Source organism: Periplaneta americana, chromosome 11, assembly GCF_040183065.1.
Source record: "Periplaneta americana isolate PAMFEO1 chromosome 11, P.americana_PAMFEO1_priV1, whole genome shotgun sequence".
Lineage (NCBI taxonomy): Eukaryota > Metazoa > Arthropoda > Insecta > Blattodea > Blattidae > Periplaneta > Periplaneta americana.
The window spans coordinates 45519926-45540608 of record NC_091127.1 but is presented as its reverse complement, the minus strand read 5'-3'; the positions used below and the strand labels follow the sequence as shown (position 1 = coordinate 45540608).

The 20683-nt window shown below is 35.3% G+C and overlaps 1 protein-coding gene across 3 annotated transcripts in view; it reads right to left on the bottom strand.

The window, feature by feature from the left end:
* Positions 1-20683, bottom strand: part of LOC138708969 (octopamine receptor beta-2R-like) — a 793399-nt gene that overhangs the window by 218570 nt on the left and 554146 nt on the right. The gene's annotated exons all lie outside the window — the stretch shown is intronic.

Below are 20683 nucleotides of genomic sequence, written 5' to 3'. Positions count from 1 at the left end.
GAGTGCTACACGAAAGCATTTTTTATAGCTCGACAAACGCATTCTCACTGTAGTGTGTAACGGAACTAAAGCTGCATCTACACAGTTCAATATTCCAATCGCGTATGCGTGCAATCTGGGAAGAATAGAATCAAGTTTAAAAGGTACGTTCAATTAGGATGCATAAAGATTTTGTGTTTACATGGTGCGCCGTTTTGAACGTGGTCTTCACTGCGTAAAAATATTAATTAATATTAAATATCAATCTTGCATTCATTGCTTTAAAGTTGAAAGAAAAGTTTAACCGTGTAGTTGCATCTTAATGTATTCATGATCATCAATTTACGGGGAAACAGTTGGCGACAACGACTAAACAAAAAAACGACCATGCGATAAATTTATAGCGATAAATCTAGCTGCAGAAATTATCGCAAAGTGTGACTGTGATTGGTTGGAATTCAAAATTGCATTACACTTCATCGGTCGAAAATGGAATGACGTCATATAAACGAAATAGTCTATTTAAATTTAAAGCAATCACCTGAAAGGTTTGAAGTTACGTTCAAATACAATGACTATCCAGTGGAGTAAAGAACAGCGTTCCATTTCTTCTACGGCTCTAGAGTTTTGTAAGTAAAGGGAAGCAATCTTCATCCTCATATGAACATTGTACAGGAAGAGTAGATGTGAGTCTCCGGCTGCTTCGTGATAACAAAAGACTGTTAAATGTCAACACTGGAAATTAGATTTTGTACGGCAGTGTTTCTATGGGCCTAAGTTCCATTCCTGCCCTGCAGTTCGCCACAGCAACAAAGACCTCGTCAGCGTGAGGGATATTCCCCAGAGATGCTACCATATCTGCTCTTGCTTTCAACAAGGTAAAAGAGAATGCTTGATTACTGGAGAAATGAATACGAACAAATGAAAAAAAAAGTCACAGTAAAAAAAATGCTTACGCAACAACAAAAATCCTCCTCGATCTGCTTTTGAATTTTCTACTTTTTATTCAAATAAGAATTTTCGGTGAATGAGGGTTTTTAATGCGGAAAATATTTCTCAACAGTAATCTCACTAGAGGTTTTGATTTATCTAGAGAAAATCAAAACTCGAGTGCGATTTAATTGACTATTACACGATTAGAAGAAAGTATATAAAGATTAGCGGTAACAAACTACTCCAATACAATAAAATATTAATTGGCTTACGAAAATACAACTGTCTTCAAATGTATTATTGTACCATCTCAACATTACGCTAGATGGCAGTAGCTGTTTTCTTGTTATCAGTTGTGCCAACTATGGAATCTTCATTGAACTCTGTGGACGGTTACTAGTCAAGAAGACTTTGTTGATTCAGTTTCATTTTTATTAAAACATTTGCATTCCACTTCAATCACCCGGATCCCAGTAATCAACGTCACTTGACAGATGATTTTCAATAAATCTTAGTATTAAACAATCTCTGATACGTGACTATCCATAATATCATATAGCAGAAGCTATAACAAACATAACCTAAATAATATAAACAAGTGTTAGAAAAGTTTTAATTAGGGATGATGAAAGAAACAAGAAACGTTTTAATTAACTATGATGAAATAAAACGTAAACGTGAATAATTTTAAAAGAAACAATTATTAAAAGTACAATTTTCAAATTTGAATGTTTTAGAGGTTGGTGGTTCAGTTGATGTTATATTGGACGTGTGCGTAAAAGAAGTGAACTCGTTGATGTACATGGTGTATCCTTCAACTTACTCAGGATTTCCGAATGGTGCTCTTCATATATGACCAGTGATCTTTATTAATTCTTGTTCTTGAATGCCAATGCGAGTCATATTTGAAAGTGCTGTGCATCGACTGGAGTAGTTTGTAATTTTCTGTTTTTGACGTCCAGACCAGTGCAGTTTGAAATGTTGGCAAACAAAGAAACAAATGCTAGGGTAGTGATAAAAATAAACAAATGCTAGGGACGCGATAAAATTAAACAAATGCTAGGGACGCGATAAGATTGTGCGATAAGCAGCCATGATTGGTTGACAGACGTCCTTTCGTACCGTTTTATTGGTCGAAAGTAGTGTGACGTAGTAAAAGTGTAATAGTCAAAATAAATACCTAGACTAGAGTAGTGAAAGCTTGGAGAAAAGTTATGATTAAAATTTAGTTCTTCTTTCTATGGATGGTCAGAAAAAGAGATGAAAACCGAATCCGAGCAGCAAAAATGAAATTCCAAAGGGCCGTCAGAGGATGAACTAGAAGAAATAAAATACCAAATACATAAATAAGAGATCAATAATTTAATGATTACATTTATTTCTTTTTATCGCTCTGTTGACAATAGTAATTGTTGCTTTTTCGAGGTCCTCTTGTCGTTCTTTTGCGAGGGCAGCACTATCATAACGCCAGCGATTTATTCGTCCCTTACATTTAGTGTCTTTTTGAACACTTCTTCTTTCATCAACCCCTACAGTCAAAAATGGATAGGAATTAGATATGGGGACCTTGGTGGTCAATACATGTGATCACCGCAGCCTATCCATCGTTCGGGGAATGTGAGATTTAAGGTTCATTCACAATGAAAATTAAACATAACGTAACCGTTAACTTAAAAATGTAAACGTTACGATAAAATGAAGAACATTCACGCTGGGAACATAAACATAACCGCAAAAATACTTGGTAACCATGGAAAAATAACAACGACGTCATTTCCTCATATTCTGTCGTATACTACAGCGCTCCACGATTGTGTACTGTTTGCAAATCATGTAAGCATGAAAGTTTGGAGTTTGCAAACTTTTATGTTAACGTCTAACGGCAATGTTTATGTCAATGTTTATGTGAATCATTGTAAATGATCCCATTTGGTAACCTGGCCGCAAACTTCTGTGTTTATGTTACGGTTATGTTTAATTTTCATTGTGAATGGGCCTTTAGATGATATTATATCATCTTACGGCTATATGTACAGGGGCTCCGTCATACTGGAAAAGCAAGCCCATCCTTTTAGACAAGGGAACTACGAACAGCTGTTATGAACAGTGCTACCCACATATTATCTTAGAAGTGTTACAGATTATTTCACTGTACGTAATCAATTGTCGTTCCTTGATACCATTTGAAGAGTCCACTGCAAGAATGATGGATGTCATTTGGAATATATTTTTCAGGAGAAGCAATTGAAAGTTTGAAATGCTTAGCGTTCAAAGCTTAACTGTGATTTTCCGATCATTACTGGTCAATGACTATCAATGTTAATGCCATATAACTCTCTACGTACATTCTATATGTCTTAAGCTATGCATTGACAGTCTTGGTTCATTTTCGACAAGAAACTGACATCCATCATTCTTGCAGTGGACTTTTCATTTGTAAAGCCTATTATACATAACATTCAAATAGCTGTATCTCCAGACCTACCCAAAATTGGACACTGTTTATATCAACTTTTACTCTGACTAGTCCATACTATCGCACCCTGAAGTATTTAATCTTCTTGAATCATCTTACATAATCACCAAAGAACATACCTCTTGACACAACACAGAACAACAGAATAAACAATTCCGATGTGTGATAGAGAGAAATCTCTTCATGTTACTAGAGTCGACGGCAATTCGGAAGGCGGTAGTCTGCTAGCGCTTGCGTCGAGAGAGACAGATAGAGAGAGCAAGGCAGCGTACAACATTGCCACATCGTACTTCACGAGCACGTGCAATACAAATAGTGCAGGAGAGAATTTAAATTATCAAAAGACAATAATGACCTTAGCCGTTGAATACTGTAAGCATGACACCAAACAAACCCTCTTTCCTTCATTAGCAATATTTTTGCACGGTTCTCAATCCGAAACCATATGCTTCTACGGTCGTTTCTTGCGCGTTGGAAACGTTGCAGTCAGCACCAAGATAGCCGGCAGCGTTCTGGTCGTCAACGTTTTTAAAATAATTATACGCCTTAAACACTATTTTCCGCGCCTGCCTGTGCAATACTTGTTGTTGTTTTTTTTTTTTACAGTCTCTTCTTCCATTTATTTATCTTACACATACACAGTAAATGTTAGTTTTACTTATTCAATGTATTGTAACTTTTTAAACTAGACAACAATGTAACTTTATTATCTCAACAATAGGATTTGCTCTCCACACAGTAACACAGTATTCCTTAGTGCACTCCACAGACGACAATGACAATTTACTTGGACTATTACGAACAACAATGAACTGTTAATCTTAACTAATATTTACAAAGCACTATTTACAAATCAGAACTGTAAGTTCTCAGTTCACAGTTCTTCTAGCTCAGTCTCTCACAGTATCTCGAACCACAGACCTTCAGAGACGATCCGCTGTACTCGAACTCAGGTCCCTCCAACTGCGGTCCACTGCACCCGAACTCAGGTCCCTCCAACTGCGGTCCACTGCACTCGAACTCAGGCCTTCTAATGCTCACACAGTTGCGGACGCACACTCAAGTCGAACTCCGATACACATGACTGGCTGGCTTGCTCTGTTCACTGGCTTACTGATTGAACTAATCATGAATCACACTGTCCGAGTTCACTCGCGTTTTTTCTTTTATAACCACAGCGACGTAGCCTGGAAAGTTCGAGTTCGCGATTTTTCGACGCGCGTCCAGATAGCACTCCAGAGAAAGCACTCGAACAATCCGGACCCCTCCTCTCCGCCGCGATCACTCTTTCCCCTTTCTTCTCTCCGCAAGCACCAGATGCGCGCGCAACCCGCCCAAAACACGGCCGACTTAGCCTCTCCTCCGTCGGTCGTGAGATCGAATCTCACGTTGTCGTCACAGTATTGAAACACTCACACGTGAACAAACGATCTCTGGAAGTACTTGTTATAGATTGATTCTGATTGGTTCTACTGTACTAGTTTGTGACGTCACTTACCAGAAATGCTACGGCGCATTTAGTAGCTGACCGCCTTCCGTCTAGTCTAGTGAGAATAGAACCCAGAACCGTTGAATTTGTAGTAAGGACAGCCTTCAGAACCGTTTTCTTAATGTTATTACAATATGCTTGGTGTTATAGATAGTGTTATCGTTCTGAGAGACGATCGATCATTACCACGCCTTCGCGTCGTCTGCCTTCTCTTGTTATTTCTGCCGCTGTCGGAGTGGTCTCATTGTTGAACCTGAGGCCGACCTCTTCTCTGGAGGGTGTCGAGTGGCTCTCTAAGCGTCTGCTGTCTCGCTATATGAGCTGCCGTCTTATGAGTGTTTTACTGGAGAACTCCTCGCAGCTATCCAGTTCACCTGTCACCGCAGGTGTACGTGTCTAGTTCAAGCAATGTCAAGCTACCAAGAATAATCAAATACACGGTGCATATTAACTTCAATGTATATCAGTGGAGTATAAGGTTACAATGCATTAGTTATTCATAGATTTAAACAAAGGCATATGACTCTGTTAAGAGAGACGTTTTATATAATATTCTTATTGAATTTGGTATTCCCAAGAAACTAGTTCGATTAACTAAAATGTGTCTCAGTGAAACGTACAACAGAGTCCGTATAGATCAGTTTCTCTCAGATGCGTTTCAAATTCACTGTGGGCTAAAGCAAAGAGATGCACTATCACCTTTACTTCTTAACTTTGCTCTAGAGCAAGCCATTAGGAAAGTCCAGGATAACAGAGAGGGTTTGGAATTGAACGGGTTACATCAGTTGCTTGTCTATGCGGATGACGTGAATATGTTAGGAAGAAAATCCACAAACGATTAGGGAAAATACGGGAAGTTTATTTGAAGCAAGTAAACAAGTAGGTTTGGAAGTAAATCTCGAAAAGATAAATAATATGATTATGTCTCGTGACGAGAATATTGTACGAAATGGAAATATGAAAATAAGAAATTTATCCTTTGAAGAGGTGGAAAAATTCAAATACCTGGGAGCAACATTAACAAATATAAATGATACTCGGGAGAAAATTAAACACAGAATAAATATAGGAAATGCCTGTTATTATTCGGTTGAGAAGCTTTTATCATCCAGTCTGTTGTCAAAAAAACTGAAAGTTAGAATTTATAAAACAGTTATATTACCGGTTGTTCTTTATGTTTGTGAAACATGGACTCTCACTTTGAGAGAGGAACATAGGTTAAGGGTGTTTGAGAGTAAGGTGCTTAGGAAAATATTTGGGGCTAAGAGGGATGAAGTTACAGGAGAATGGAGAAAGTTACACAACACAGAACTGCACGCATTGTTTTCTTCACCTGACATAATTAGGAATATTAAATCCAGACGTTTGAGATGGGCAGGGCATGTAGTACGTATGGGCGTATACAGAAATGCATATAGAGTGTTAGTTGGGAGGCCGGAGGGAAAAAGACCTTTGGGGAGGCCGAGACTCTACTGTAAGTTTCACTGAGACACATTTTAATTAATCGAACTAGTTTCTTGGGAATATCAAATTCAATAAGAATATTATATAAAACTTCTCTCTTGACCGAGTCATATGCGTTTTTTAAATCTGTGAATAACTGATGTACTATACCCTTACACTCTCATTTTTTCTCCAATATCTGTCGAAAGGCTAACAACCCATCACCGTAAAAAGAGAGCTTGTTACGAATCCATATAATAGTAATAATGATGATGATGATAATAATAATAATAATAATAATAGTAGTAATAATAATAGCATTCATTTTATTTTCTCTCCTCAAATATTTCCGTTGATATCAAGTTCCTACTGTGTTCAGAGGACATCAATACGGTTACTGTAATGTATGTCACATATTCCTCACTGTCGTATACTGTACTGTGGTATTGTAAATGTTACGTGCTCATGTCCAAGTAACAAGTAGGGCCTATATCCGTTCATAATTCTCTATTCTGTGCGTGCATGGTTGAATGATCGAAAAATGATGTAACGGTGTGACATGTGTCCAAACCTAATGACTTTTTGATATCATGACGCGCATTGACGTCGATATGTGAAATGCGCTGTTAACGATTGGAACTGAAGTAATTTTTTGGTCATGTGCTTTCGAGTCTTTCTTGTATCATCAGATATTTCGCTATTTTCTCTGAGTACTTTCATTATTAAATGTTTCTTGTTTTCTCGTTATACTACGGGTTGAAGTATCATAATACAATTTTATGATCGACCATGCCGAAATGTAGTAATTGTACACCTGGTAGAGCCCTTTAATGGACCTCATTAAGTACACCTATTCATTAAAGTTCAGGTTTTCCACCAATCAGAAAACACCATTGTAGCAATATGAAAGCGCAAGTATCGATTATTCTCGGATATGCAATCGAAAGACACCTAGCGAAACGTCACGGAGGCTGGAAATCCAATACCGTCGCAGAAGGTTATGTTTGTTACTATAATAATTAGCGTTAATTGTAAATAATATTCAAATAAATTCAATTTGTCATCTCGTTTTTCAATGTCTAAATAAATTTCCAGGTTATATTAAGATTAATGTTCATTTTACTCTCTAGATTATATCAAGGTCAATGACATTTGTTCTTCGGAAAAAATCAATACTTTCCCGTCTGCGCACATCTCACAATTTACGAGATACTGCACAAGGTCACTTCTGCTCCCCAGTCAGATAAGAATAATATGAATACTTATGAATAATTTCAAGTTAGAAAAATGGTCGAGCATAAAAAGTCGTATTAAAATTGCCTATAATGGTAATTAAGACGCTCGTATGAAAATTATGAAACTCGCTTGCGCTTATTTCATAAACATACTCGCGTCTTAATTACTACCATTATAGGCTCGTTCCATAATGTACTATTGTAAAAGTAGATTTGCAGATTTTCACGAAATGCTTTTACATAAGGGATGCTGAAAAAACGTAAGTTTAACGACATGCTACCCTTTTTCCTATGTGATTGAAATTTTCTCAACATATGGGATGGTTTCGTTCACATGCGACTATTCACCCGAGAATTATACACATGAAATAAAATTTACTGAGCCTTTATTTAAAGATAATGGCAATTTCCTCAAAATCAATTCAGGCAATTTTAGTGTGGTTTATTTTCTAATACATGGTGAGTTAGGACAAAAGGTCCATACTTTCAGAGCTAATAATATGGGTGATTATGAAAGAAAAGCATTATGTAAACACGTCTTATTCTCAACGGTATTGAAGAAAACCAGTTGAACCTTGAGGAACGGTGCAGGAAAAATTCAGATGATACTAAATTAAAATATTGTTACCTGTATGCTGTGTTTAATTGTCCATTTGTCTTTATATAACATGTACAATTCTGCTTTTAAGGGGTTGAAGCAAATACGTGGAAAAAAACCTTCTCCCAACCAGAATTTGAACACGGGTCTGCTCGTTTCGCGGTCAGATATGCTGACCATTACTCCACGGAGGTGAACAACAGAGAAGGTACTGTCGACGATTTTTATATAGTGCTGATTATGCGGAAAATACAAGATTTTTGTGTTAGTTCGTAATAAAGTTCCGTGCCGAGAACTATTGACCATTTTTAATGATGAGACTTTATTATTTTGTGAAACGCTTAGGGTAAGATATAGTGATCCATAGTAGATCGATAAATCAGTGAATAAGATGAGAGTGATTCCGTGAAAAAGATAAGTATTTTCCCTGGACCAAAAATACAATAAAAATGAAGTAAAAGCTAGCATTTTACCGAGGAACAAATTTGTGTCAAAAGGGCTTACGTAGACATTATCGTGGATCTTTTCCAATATTTATTCACTACCAAGATTTTTATAGTAGGCCTACTTCTTCGAGTTTATATGGAGAAGAAAATGTAAAGGTGCAAATTTTTTTTATAAACAAATTTATATTGTAGGTTGAAAAGTTAAATATCTAAGAAATACTAGAAAACTGTGTAGGAGTGAGGGAAAAATATAGGCCTATATTTTATATATTCGTAAGGAGGGTGACCAGAAATGTGATATTTAAATGCTATTATATTGATAATATGGAAAAAATACTTTCGGACGAAATCATAGGTAATTATATGAACGTAGATAGTATCCGCAATAGTCATTGGATATGAAAATATATAATTTTATTTCAACAGCAGTATTCGAAATAATCTTTAGGATATGAAAATATATAATTTTATTTCACCAGAAGTATTCGCAATAATGTTTAGGATATGAAAATATATAATTTTATTTCAACAACAATATTCATGAAAATATATAATTTTATTTCAACAGAAGTATTTGAAATAATCATTACGACATGAAAATTCATAATTTTATTTCAACAACAATATTCATGAAAATGTATAATTTTATTTCAACAGCAGTATTGGCAATAATCACTAGCAAAATGAAAATATACAATTTAATTTCAACAGCAGTATTCGCAATATTCACTAGCATATGACAATGTATAATTTAATTTCAACAGCAGTATTCGAAATAACCATTAAGATATTAAAATGTATTATTTTATTTCAACAGTAGTATTCGCAATAATCATCAGGATATGAAAATGTGTAATTTTATTTCAACAGCAGTATAGAATATGAAAACATATAATTTTATATCAACAGTAGTATTCGCAATAATCATTAGGACATGAAAATGTATAATTTTATTTCAACAGCAGTATTCACAATAATGATGAGGATATAAAAATGTATAATTTTATTTCAGCAGCAGTATTCGCAATAATCATTAGGATATGAAACGTATAATTTTATTTCAACAGTAGTATTCAGAATAATTATTAAGATATGAAAATGTATAATTTTATTTCAACAGTAAACCTAGTATTCACAATAATTATTAAGATATGAAAAGTATAATTTTATTTCGATATGAAAATGTATAATTTTATTTCAACAGCAGTATTCGCATATGAAAGTGTATAATTTAATTTCAACAGCAGTATTCGAAATAACCGTTAAGAAATGAAAATGTCTACTTTTATTTGAACAGCAGCTTTGACAATAATTATTAGAATATGAAAATGTATAATTTTATTTCAACAGGTTGTTCATTTTATTTCAAATATTATTTCAGTTTAATTCTATTAAATTTAATTTAATTTAGAATAACAGTAATTCATTAGTAGGCGTTAACCTAAGTACCGGAATGAACATGCATTTAAAACATCTAGTTTTAAGACGTACTCACCCTTAATGCGCGCAAAGTCTATCGTGCACGCTTGAAATAGAATTCCTTAAAGGACTTTCTCGTGATCACCCGACAGCATAACAAAGTTACAGATAGTGACTGTGAGACAAGGGTAGGATTTCTTAATTTACAGAAAAGATAATTTAAATCCTTATCTTAAATACAGCACACTATCTTGCAAGAAAGATTAATCTTATTACATAATACTGTGCAGTAATGAAGCTCGTGCAAGTGATGTCATTTGGCGTATAATTAAACTATTAGGAGTGACATCACAATTGAGCTGCAGTATTTGGAATATTATATTAGTAGCAACCAGCATAGGTTCGAATTTCAGTATGATAGTATATAATCTGGGCTGTAAGTGTTTTGGTTTGATAATGGCGGCACTTATGGAAATTATCCACACGTGAATGCAGGGATCAAGAGGACAGAATTGCTGCAAAACCCTTCCATGTAGTTGGTTTCCAAAGGGAATTAGTAATCTAACAGTTAATATTAGCCTAAAAGGCTTTATTATCGCATAATTGATAAGTAGGCCTAGTTCACGCCGCAAACCTGTTCAATTTCTTCAGTAACTAGTTGGCGAAGCCCCTAATTAACAACATAGAGCGAGCGACACTTGTACTTCGGGACCACGCCAGAGCGTGGGGTCTATATCATTATCACGAACACCATAACCATTATCATCTTCACGAAAACTAGAGCCACTATCATCATCATGACGAACACCACAACAATCACCATCACAAACACAACAATCATCATCACGACCATCACGACCATTATCATCACGAATAGTAGACACTATCAACATCATCATTATGAACATCACAACAATCATAATCACGAACATCACAACAATCATCATAACGAACACCACAACAATCATCACGAACACCACAACAATCATCATCATTACGAACTCAATAGTCATCATCACCAACACCATAACTATCATCATCGTCATCTTTACGAAGACCACATTACGAACGGCACAAAAGCCATCACGAACAACGTAACCATCGCCATCATTTTCTTCTTCTTCTTTTCTTCTTCTTCTTCTTCTTCTTCTTCTTCTTCTTCTTCTTCTTCTTCACGAACACCACAGTCACTATAATCATTACGAACACCATAACCATCATCACGAACGCCACAACAGCCATCATCACGAACACCGTAACCATCATCATCATCATCATCATCATTTCTTCTTATTCTTCTTCTTCTTCTTCTTCTCCTTCTTCTTCACGAACACCACAACCACTATCATCGTCATTACAAACACCACAACCATCATCATGAACGCCACAACAGCCATTATCACGAACACCGTAACCATCATCATCATCATCATCATTTCTTCTTATTCTTCTTCTTCTTCTCTTCTTCTTCTTCTTCACGAACACCACAGCCACTATCATCGTCATTACAAACACCACAACCATCATCACGAACGCCACAACAGCCATCATACGAACACCGTAACCATCACCATCATCATTATAATCATCATCATCATCTTCTTCTTCTTCTTCACGAACACCACAGCCACTATCATCGTCATTACGAACACCACAACCATCATCACGAACGCCACAACAGCCATCATCACGAACACCGTAACCATCACCATCATCATCATAATAATAATCATCATCATCATCATCTTCTTCTTCTTCTTCTTCACGAACACCACAGCCACTATCATCATTACGAACACCATAACCATCATCACGAACGCCACAACAGCCATTATCACGAACACCGTAACCATCATCATCATCATCATTTCTTCTTCTTCTTCACGAACACCACAGCCACTATCATCGTCATTACAAACACCACAACCATCATCACGAACGCCACAACAGCCATCATCACGAACACCGTAACCATCACCATCATCATCATAATCATCATCTTCTTCTTCTTCACGAACACCACAGCCACTATCATCGTCATTACGAACACCACAACCATCATCACGAACGCCACAACAGCCATCATCACGAACACCGTTACCATCATCATCATCATCATCATCTTCTTCTTCTTCTTTTTCTTCTTCACGAACACCACAGCCACTATCATCGTCATTACAAACACCACAACCATCATCACGAACGCCACAACAGCCATCATCATGAACACCGTAACCATCACCATCATCATCATAATCATCATCATCATCATCATCATCTTCTTCTTCTTCTTCACGAACACCACAGCCCCTATAATTATCATTACGAACACCACAACCATCATCACGAACGCCACAACAGCCATCATCACGAACACCGTAACCATCACCATCATCATCATCTTCTTCACGAACACCACAGCCACTATCATCATCATTACGAACACCACAACCATCATCACGAAAGCCACAACAGCCATCATCACGAACACCGTAACCATCACCATCATCATCATAATCATCACCTAATCTTCTTCTTCACGAACACCACAGCCACTATCATCATCATTACGAACACCACAACCATAATCACAAACGCCACAACAGTCATCATCACGAATACCGTAACCATCACCATCATCATTTTCTTCTTCTTCACGAACACCACAGCCACTATTATCATCATTACGAACACCACAGCCACTATCATCATCATTACGAACACCACAACCACCATCACGAACGCCACAACAGTCATCATCACGAACACCGTAACCATCACCATCATCATTTTCTTCTTCTTCACGAACGCCACAGCCACTATCATCATCACGAACGCCACAACAGCCATCATCACGAACACCGTAACCATCACCATCATAATCATCATCTTCTTCTTCTTCTTCTTCACGAACACCACAGCTACTATGATCATCATTACGAACACCACAACAGTAATAATCATCATCATCTTGAGTGTGATATCTGGCTGATAGTCCTGAACTCATTACATAAACTTAAAATTTTAAATGCGTCTATTTCATTATTTTTTTTACTTCATATTACGTTTCACAACTATGTGTGTATTTTTTTCTCTACTTCTTCAATTGGTTATTTAACGACTCTATATCCACTGCGCCATTGTACAGCATCGAACGAACTGGTGATAGAGAGATGATGATTTAGAAAATATGAGTGCAAGAATTTGCCAAGGATTATGTGACAAACTCAGAAGAAAAACCTGATCTGAGTGATCAGTTACTCAGCCCAGTAGACAGTAATGAAGGACATGCAATATATTTTCTCTTCGTATGAAGTGTTGAAGTAGGCCTACATCTCAAATCTTGGAAGAAGAGCCTTGCACGGTACAAGAGGTCAGAAGGGGCTATTTGGCGTAAAGCCAAATCAGAGCGATGATAATGATGATGATGATGATGATGATGATGATGATAATAATAATAATAATAATAATAATAATAATAATAATAATAATAATAATAATAATAATAATACATGGAGAAAGGACGAAAAATATTACGCGTAAAATCAAATGACATTTAACATATTTCAAATACGGATTGTTATTACATAAATTACATAACTGCATTTTGATTCTATATTAAATTTAAAATTGGATAGTAACTACGGGGATATAAATGATATTGACACTTGATTTCATAAAAGAGACACATTCATATCTGTGTGACACCTGACTGAAAGAGATTGACAAAAGTACACATAGGATATGACGGGGTGCGTAGCCTGTAATAAAACTGTCAGGGGCATTCCACTGCACCCACATCACACGATGTGTATCCTCTGATCCTCAGTCACTTCTCACCGTGTGCTACGATCCAGTTGCTTTGATCACTTCAAACCTAGTTATATTTTATTATTACAAATCGATCAGCCCTTTAAAACCGAAGTCACTGCTAACGTGACACAGAGGACGCGGATAATGCGAATACACTTATTATTATTATTATTATTATTATTATTATTATTATTATTATTATTATTATTATTATTATTGTTGTTGTTGTTCTTACTATTTATTCATCTAAATCGAAAATTACATAAATTAGTGCTGGGGATTAATATCTTAAGCAGACAATATCAATATTATGAGATAATTTATTGCAAAACTATCAGTTTTGATTATGAATCATGAGGTAATAAATACTGAGTAGTGCAACCTGGTTACTTAAAATTGTGTAGGGCCTATAGCCTAATAAAAAATCCATTTGTTAAAGAAAACAAATGGTGATAGTTATTTTATGCTAATTGTCAATAGACATACCATGCCAAATCAACTATAAAGGCATAGAAGTATAATTATTAAAACATAGAAATAATAGTATGATATTAAGCAATTTGTTTGTTTATATAATTTTATACATAGGATCGTTTAGGAACATCTCGATACGCTAAGTATAAATGTTAGTTTTGGGATCAATTTATGCAAATTTTAGTCTTTTAGTCTAATTTTTCCCCCTAATATGTATCGACATGTTTTCCATACACTTCATATGTCTGGTACCAATGTGATTATTTTATATCATTGTATTTAAAAAACAAATTTATATATTTTATTTATTTATTTATTATTGCTAGTAAGTTTGAAATGAATATAAATTAATAAATACAATGAAAGATAATCTAGCCCTCTCCTGAATGAGTAAGATTCGTGCTCAGGAGGGGATTCCAATACAGACAACAAAAAAAAATAAATAGAATTGAGAGTGAATATAGATTAAATAGTGTTTAATATGTTTAAATCCAAACTATAAATCCAATACAATTTTTTTTTATTAATTTGGAGAGGATTCGTGGTTGAAATATTATTTGAATAAAATTTGTTCAATAATCTGGGACCTTGACTCATGCTATGATAAAAAGCTGTATTGATTTTACATTTCGGTTCAGACAAACGCAGAGAATTAATATTTTTAGTTCTATATTTATGTATATACCCTTTAAACTTATTAATATTTCTATGAAAATATTTTAATAAAATAAAATAATACATTTGTTTAATACTGAAAATTTTGAAATATTTAAACAACATTTCAGTTGGGTAATATTTCTGCTTTTTAAACAAATTTTTAATACTTTTTTCTGTAGTAAAATTAACGGATATAGGTTGGATTTATAAGTTCCACCCCAACCTATAATACCATACATAAATATAGATTGAAATAATGCTAAATAAATTACACGTAAACAGTTAATTGACAAAATATTTCTTAGAATAACAAAGTAACATAATGTTTTATATAATTACAAATATAACGAATATGATTATCCCATTTTAAATGATTTTCAATAATTATACCTAAGTATTTAACCTCATTAACTTCATTAATAACTGAACAATTGCAATTTATATCGGAACAATCAGAGTTATGAATTTTAATTTGTAGTATAGATGGAAATGGTTTATTACCATTACTATTTAAAGAAAATGGGATAGCTATTATTTTACCTCTATTAATTACAAGTGAATTTAAATCGAACCATTTTTTTATTAATTTTAAGCCGCAATTTGCATTATAATAAGCGTCAGTCCAAGTTTTTCCACTAAAAATTAAAACAGTATCATCATCATACGAATATAAATCACCTTCATATTCTTTAAGGTCTTCATTGATGCCGAAATGTCAACTTCTCCCATAAGGCGGGAGATTTCGACATAGTTTAATAGTTTAAATTTCATGTCTAAAAACTGTATGTATAGGCAAGGTCAGTTAAAATGGAACAATTACAAAGAGACTGTACAATCAAAAAATTCGTCAAGATTATAAAACGAATTTAAAATTAACTAACTAGAGATGTAAAATTTGAAAGCAGCTCTGCTTAAATTAAAAATAGTTCAACCTTCAATGACATATAACAATTGTTGTTTATTTGTTTGTTTGTTTGTTCTTTTTTTTTGCGATTAGGAAGTCTACAAGTTAAGATATTAAAATCATTTCCATGTCTTGTGTCATAGGAATGAGTATCATTTCTTAATGTTAGAGTTTGAAGATTATCTTTAACATACAAAATTAATTCTAGAGTATATAAATTTATTAGAGTCATGATTTTGTTTTTCACAAATAATGGTTTACAATATTCATTAAAAGTTGCATTTATATAATCCTTATGGTCCATTTTTTGAAGCAACAGGGCCTATTTATAAAAGCACTGTTGCCCCATAGCAGTATTCCATACGTAAGAGTACTTTGAAAGTAAGCAAAATAAGTATCACGAATATAGTTTTCAGGTATAACAGTTTTTAATCTCATCAGGAGAAACAAAGTTCTTGAAAGTTTAGTAGAGATATGATCAATATGACTTTCCCATGTCAATTTGGAATCAACAATAACTCCTAACATACTAAACTGACTTTGTTCATGATCGGTCTTCTTTAGAGTAAAAATCTCACAATCAGTTTTAGCTGGGTGCAACAAAAATCCATTTGCATTAAACCAAACTTCAGCATCTCTTAAACTATGTTGAGCAAAGTTTTTCAAATAGTTAATATCACTATGGTTAATTAAAAAAGTAGTATCATCCGCGTACAGAACTATATTAGCATTTATATTATAGGTTAGGTCATTAATAGTATTTTTTTTTAGTATTTATTTATTTAACCTGGCAGAGATAAGGCCGTCAGGCCTTCTTTGCCCTTTACCAGAACATTCCAACCATAATATGAAGAATAAAATGACATGCAATTAGTATTAAATTTACAATTACAAATAAAATTACAATAGTATTAAATTTACAATTACAATTACAATAGAAATCAAAGTACGAAAAGATTACCTGACTAATGAAAGCTAAATAATTTAACATAGAAAAACAAAGGATATTTTATATTTACTGAATTACAAATTAAACATAGAATAACAAAATTGTATAGTGATGAAATTACTGGATATTGAAATATTTTGTGACAGATTAAGGAAACTATTTACAAGAAATCAATTACTGACCAAGTTCCTAGTAAGTTTGCGTTTGAATTCAATTTTATTTCGACAGTCCCTGATGTTAGCAGGTAGCGAATTCCAGAGTCTTGGCAGGGCTACTGTGAAAGAGGATGAGTATGAGGAGGTGCGATGGGATGGTATTGTTAGTATTGTTTCATAACGAGAGCGTGTGTTCATATTATGGTGGGAAGAAAGGTAAGTGAAGCAAGACGACAGGTACGAAGGAATGGAATAGTTCAAGATTTCGAAGAGTAAGAAAAGTGAATGTAAATTTCTTTTCTTATCTAGTTTAAGCCAACCTATTGCTTCCAGGGATGGGGTAATATGATCATATTTACGAAGTACTTACGAAGTAGTAGCTAGCAAAAATAATATCGGACCCAATACGGAGCCTTGAGGAATTCCATAATAATAATTCATAACATCATAGTATAACAAAACACAGGAAACTCCGGGCCTGTGGGGTTTATCAGGCTACTCGTGCGCGAAACGGGACCTGGGTCTATCAGGGGCTAAGACAGGATAGCCCACCTATGACCGTCGGATTTACGAAAGCTACTCAGGTCATCTGTCGGACTTGGACAATCATCGCGTATCTATACAGGGCGCAAAATGGACCAAAGCGTGACTAAGAGTACGAAAGCATCCGGGTTCAGGTCTCGTAAAGCCAGTCAGCAGACAGAGTAAAATTCGTTCACTTTCTTTTTTATTATCTCTGTAGTTTAACAGGGTTGTTTAATAAACGAATACCAATAATTATGCTATCACATAGGTTGGCTGTAACACCCTGTGGTTATCCTGCAATTCTTGGCGTGCGAGCAGTCAGTCTGCGAGGTGTAGCTCTGATATTTTGATGTATATTTCTCATTAGACGCGATCCCCAGCCCTTGTAATTACTAATTATCCCTCGTGCTGTCGGAGATAACTATCGTGCGGTGGAGTTTATGCAGCTAATCATGTTTGGAAATTAGATCCGCCTCCTCTCTGTCGCATTGATACAGCGTCGGTAAACACTACCGCGCTCAACATCTGCGAGGAACTTCGTCAACTTGGAACATTCGCGATATTCAGATGCTGTTTGGAACCAAGGCACTCTCGCCGGTTAGCATTCCAATTCACTCTTTTGTAAATGTTATATATACCGCCACTTAACGGAGCTTATTTCTGAAGACATTCTGAGCAAAAACTGTCATATTTATTTATTTACTTATTTCATCAATCTTTGTTCACGTCATCGCGGATTAAATGTGTTCCAGTTCTTAATCCACCATCACTCTCTATACCAGACGTCTCAATAGGGCCTCCTCGGAGCACTTCCTCCTCTCTATTTTTTTTATGTAAGAGTGGAACAAGATGTGGGAGCAGTTCGTGTATCTCCGGATGACGTCATTGACAGCGACGTTTGAATAAACATCTGCAACCGCTACGATGTTGTCTCCATCTCCGAGGAAAGAATGTCCTTATTACCGCAAATGTATGAAAAAATAAAAGCTTTTATTGGAAAAGTGAAATTGTGGGAGTCGCAAGTTTCAGTGGGTAATAATTATTGTTACCACTTTATTAATCTGAAATTGTTACCTAATTTGAATCAAGACCAGTGTAACAAATATAATGAAGTACTGAAGGACTTGAGAAAAGAATTTGAGACAAGATTTAAGATTGTTTGTGAATTTATAATATGTTTTGGTTACTTTTAATTATTGAAAACATCACGAACAATATTATTTAACTATTACTGTAATTAATATATTAATATTGACGTATCATAAAAATACGTACTTTAACAACCAACAAGTTTAATTGTAATTTTATTATTATTTAATTGAATTTTATTTCATTAAATATTGCATAGACTTAAAAAAGGGAGATACCAAAAACCGTTTATTAGAAATGAAGTATTGTTGTTTAGTCAACTGTCCGAAGACAGGTCTGAACCTCACAAGTGATACCAACAAGGAACCATTTATGAGGCCACTAGGCTACGAGATAATGGGGTAAGGTGGCCAGTTCCTTGTGCTTAAATAATTATGTAACATTTACGGTTCTTCATGCTTCAGATGTCTTATTTTTACTCACTGATATATAAGAAAAAAAGTTTTTTTATTATTATGCAAATCTAGTCTTTCAGGTGAAGGTCCCTGTAAAGCAGATTTGAATAATTTCAAGGGAAAAATTGTTCCGGGGCCGAGTATCGATCCCGGGACCTCTGGTTGAACGTACCAGCACTCTACCACTGAGCTACCCGGGAACTCCACCCGACACCGTCTCAACTTTTCCCTTTATATCCACACAACTCGCGTGGGCTGACGAAACGCCAGAGACCCACAACGAGTGCACACAATCTCTGTGTGACTTGGAATTGTGGTTTTCTGCTAACGTACACAGTAACGTATATATTATGCAAATCTAGTCTTTCAGGTGAAGCTCCCTGTAAAGAGATTTGAATGATTTTCCCTTGAAATTATTCAAATCTGCTTTACAGGGAGCTTCACCTGAAAGACTAGATTTGCATAATATATACGTTACTGTGTACGTTAACAGAAAACCACAATTCCAAGTCACACAGAGATTGTGTGCACTCGTTGTGGGTCTCTAGCGTTTCGTCAGCCCACACGAGTTGTGTGGATATAAAGGGAAAAGTTGAGACGGTGTCGGGTGGAGTTCCCGGGTAGCTCAGTGGTAGAGCGCTGGTACGTTCAACCAGAGGTCCCGGGATCGATACCCGGCCCCGGAACAATTTTTCCCTTGAAATTATTAAAATTATTCAAATTTATTATTATTATTATTATTATTATTATTATTATTATTATTATTATCATTGCAAAGTACTTAAGAAATTTTATTCCTTCCGAAAATAACCGTCTATTGTCCCAGTACAACTCAAAAGTGCAGATTTGTGGAATTTCTCCCGCGACAGTTACAACTTAGCTCGCTCATGCTTGTAACATAAATCAGCTATCGGCTATCTTCGGGTATTGCGCTTATCTCTTCTGCTGACTACGCTATCTACATTTGCTCTCTGTAACAACTTTCATGCATTGGCCTTGAGACGCCTGCTCTATACCATACCTGCACAAACAGCGCTCAACGAGCGCGCGCGCTCTTTCGGAGCGGAGGAGCGGTGTTTACCGCTCGCCGAAACGGAGAGGAAGATACGTCAGAATGACATAGACTTGCTATACAGTAGGTAGAGGAGAGGGAAACGACCAAAGACGTTGTAGTTGAAACGACCACTCAGCTATCTAGTGGAGTGCAATGTGTAGGCCTATTCTCAGTAACTGTTTCACGTTGCTTACCTACTGCTACAGTACACTATGGAGGAATCTAATAGACGGAACATAACATTTAACGATTTACAGCTCGAACGTATTGATCTTCAATGTGACCTAAGGGCTAAAGATCGTTTGAATAATATTACTAGTCTGGTTAAGTTTTACAAGACTAAACATTAGCAATAATATCCACGACTACACAGGCTGGCTGTGAAAATGATTGCTATGTTTGCCTCGACATTTATATTTGTGAGTAACAGTTTTTCTATAATCAACTTTAATAAAGTCAGGCATCGAACATCTGTAACTGATGTTCCATTACGATCAGAAGGCTACTGTTTCTTTCAACTGCCAACAGCATAAACCCCCGTTTTGATGTACTGATAAATAAAAATACAACACAATTATATTGTACATTTA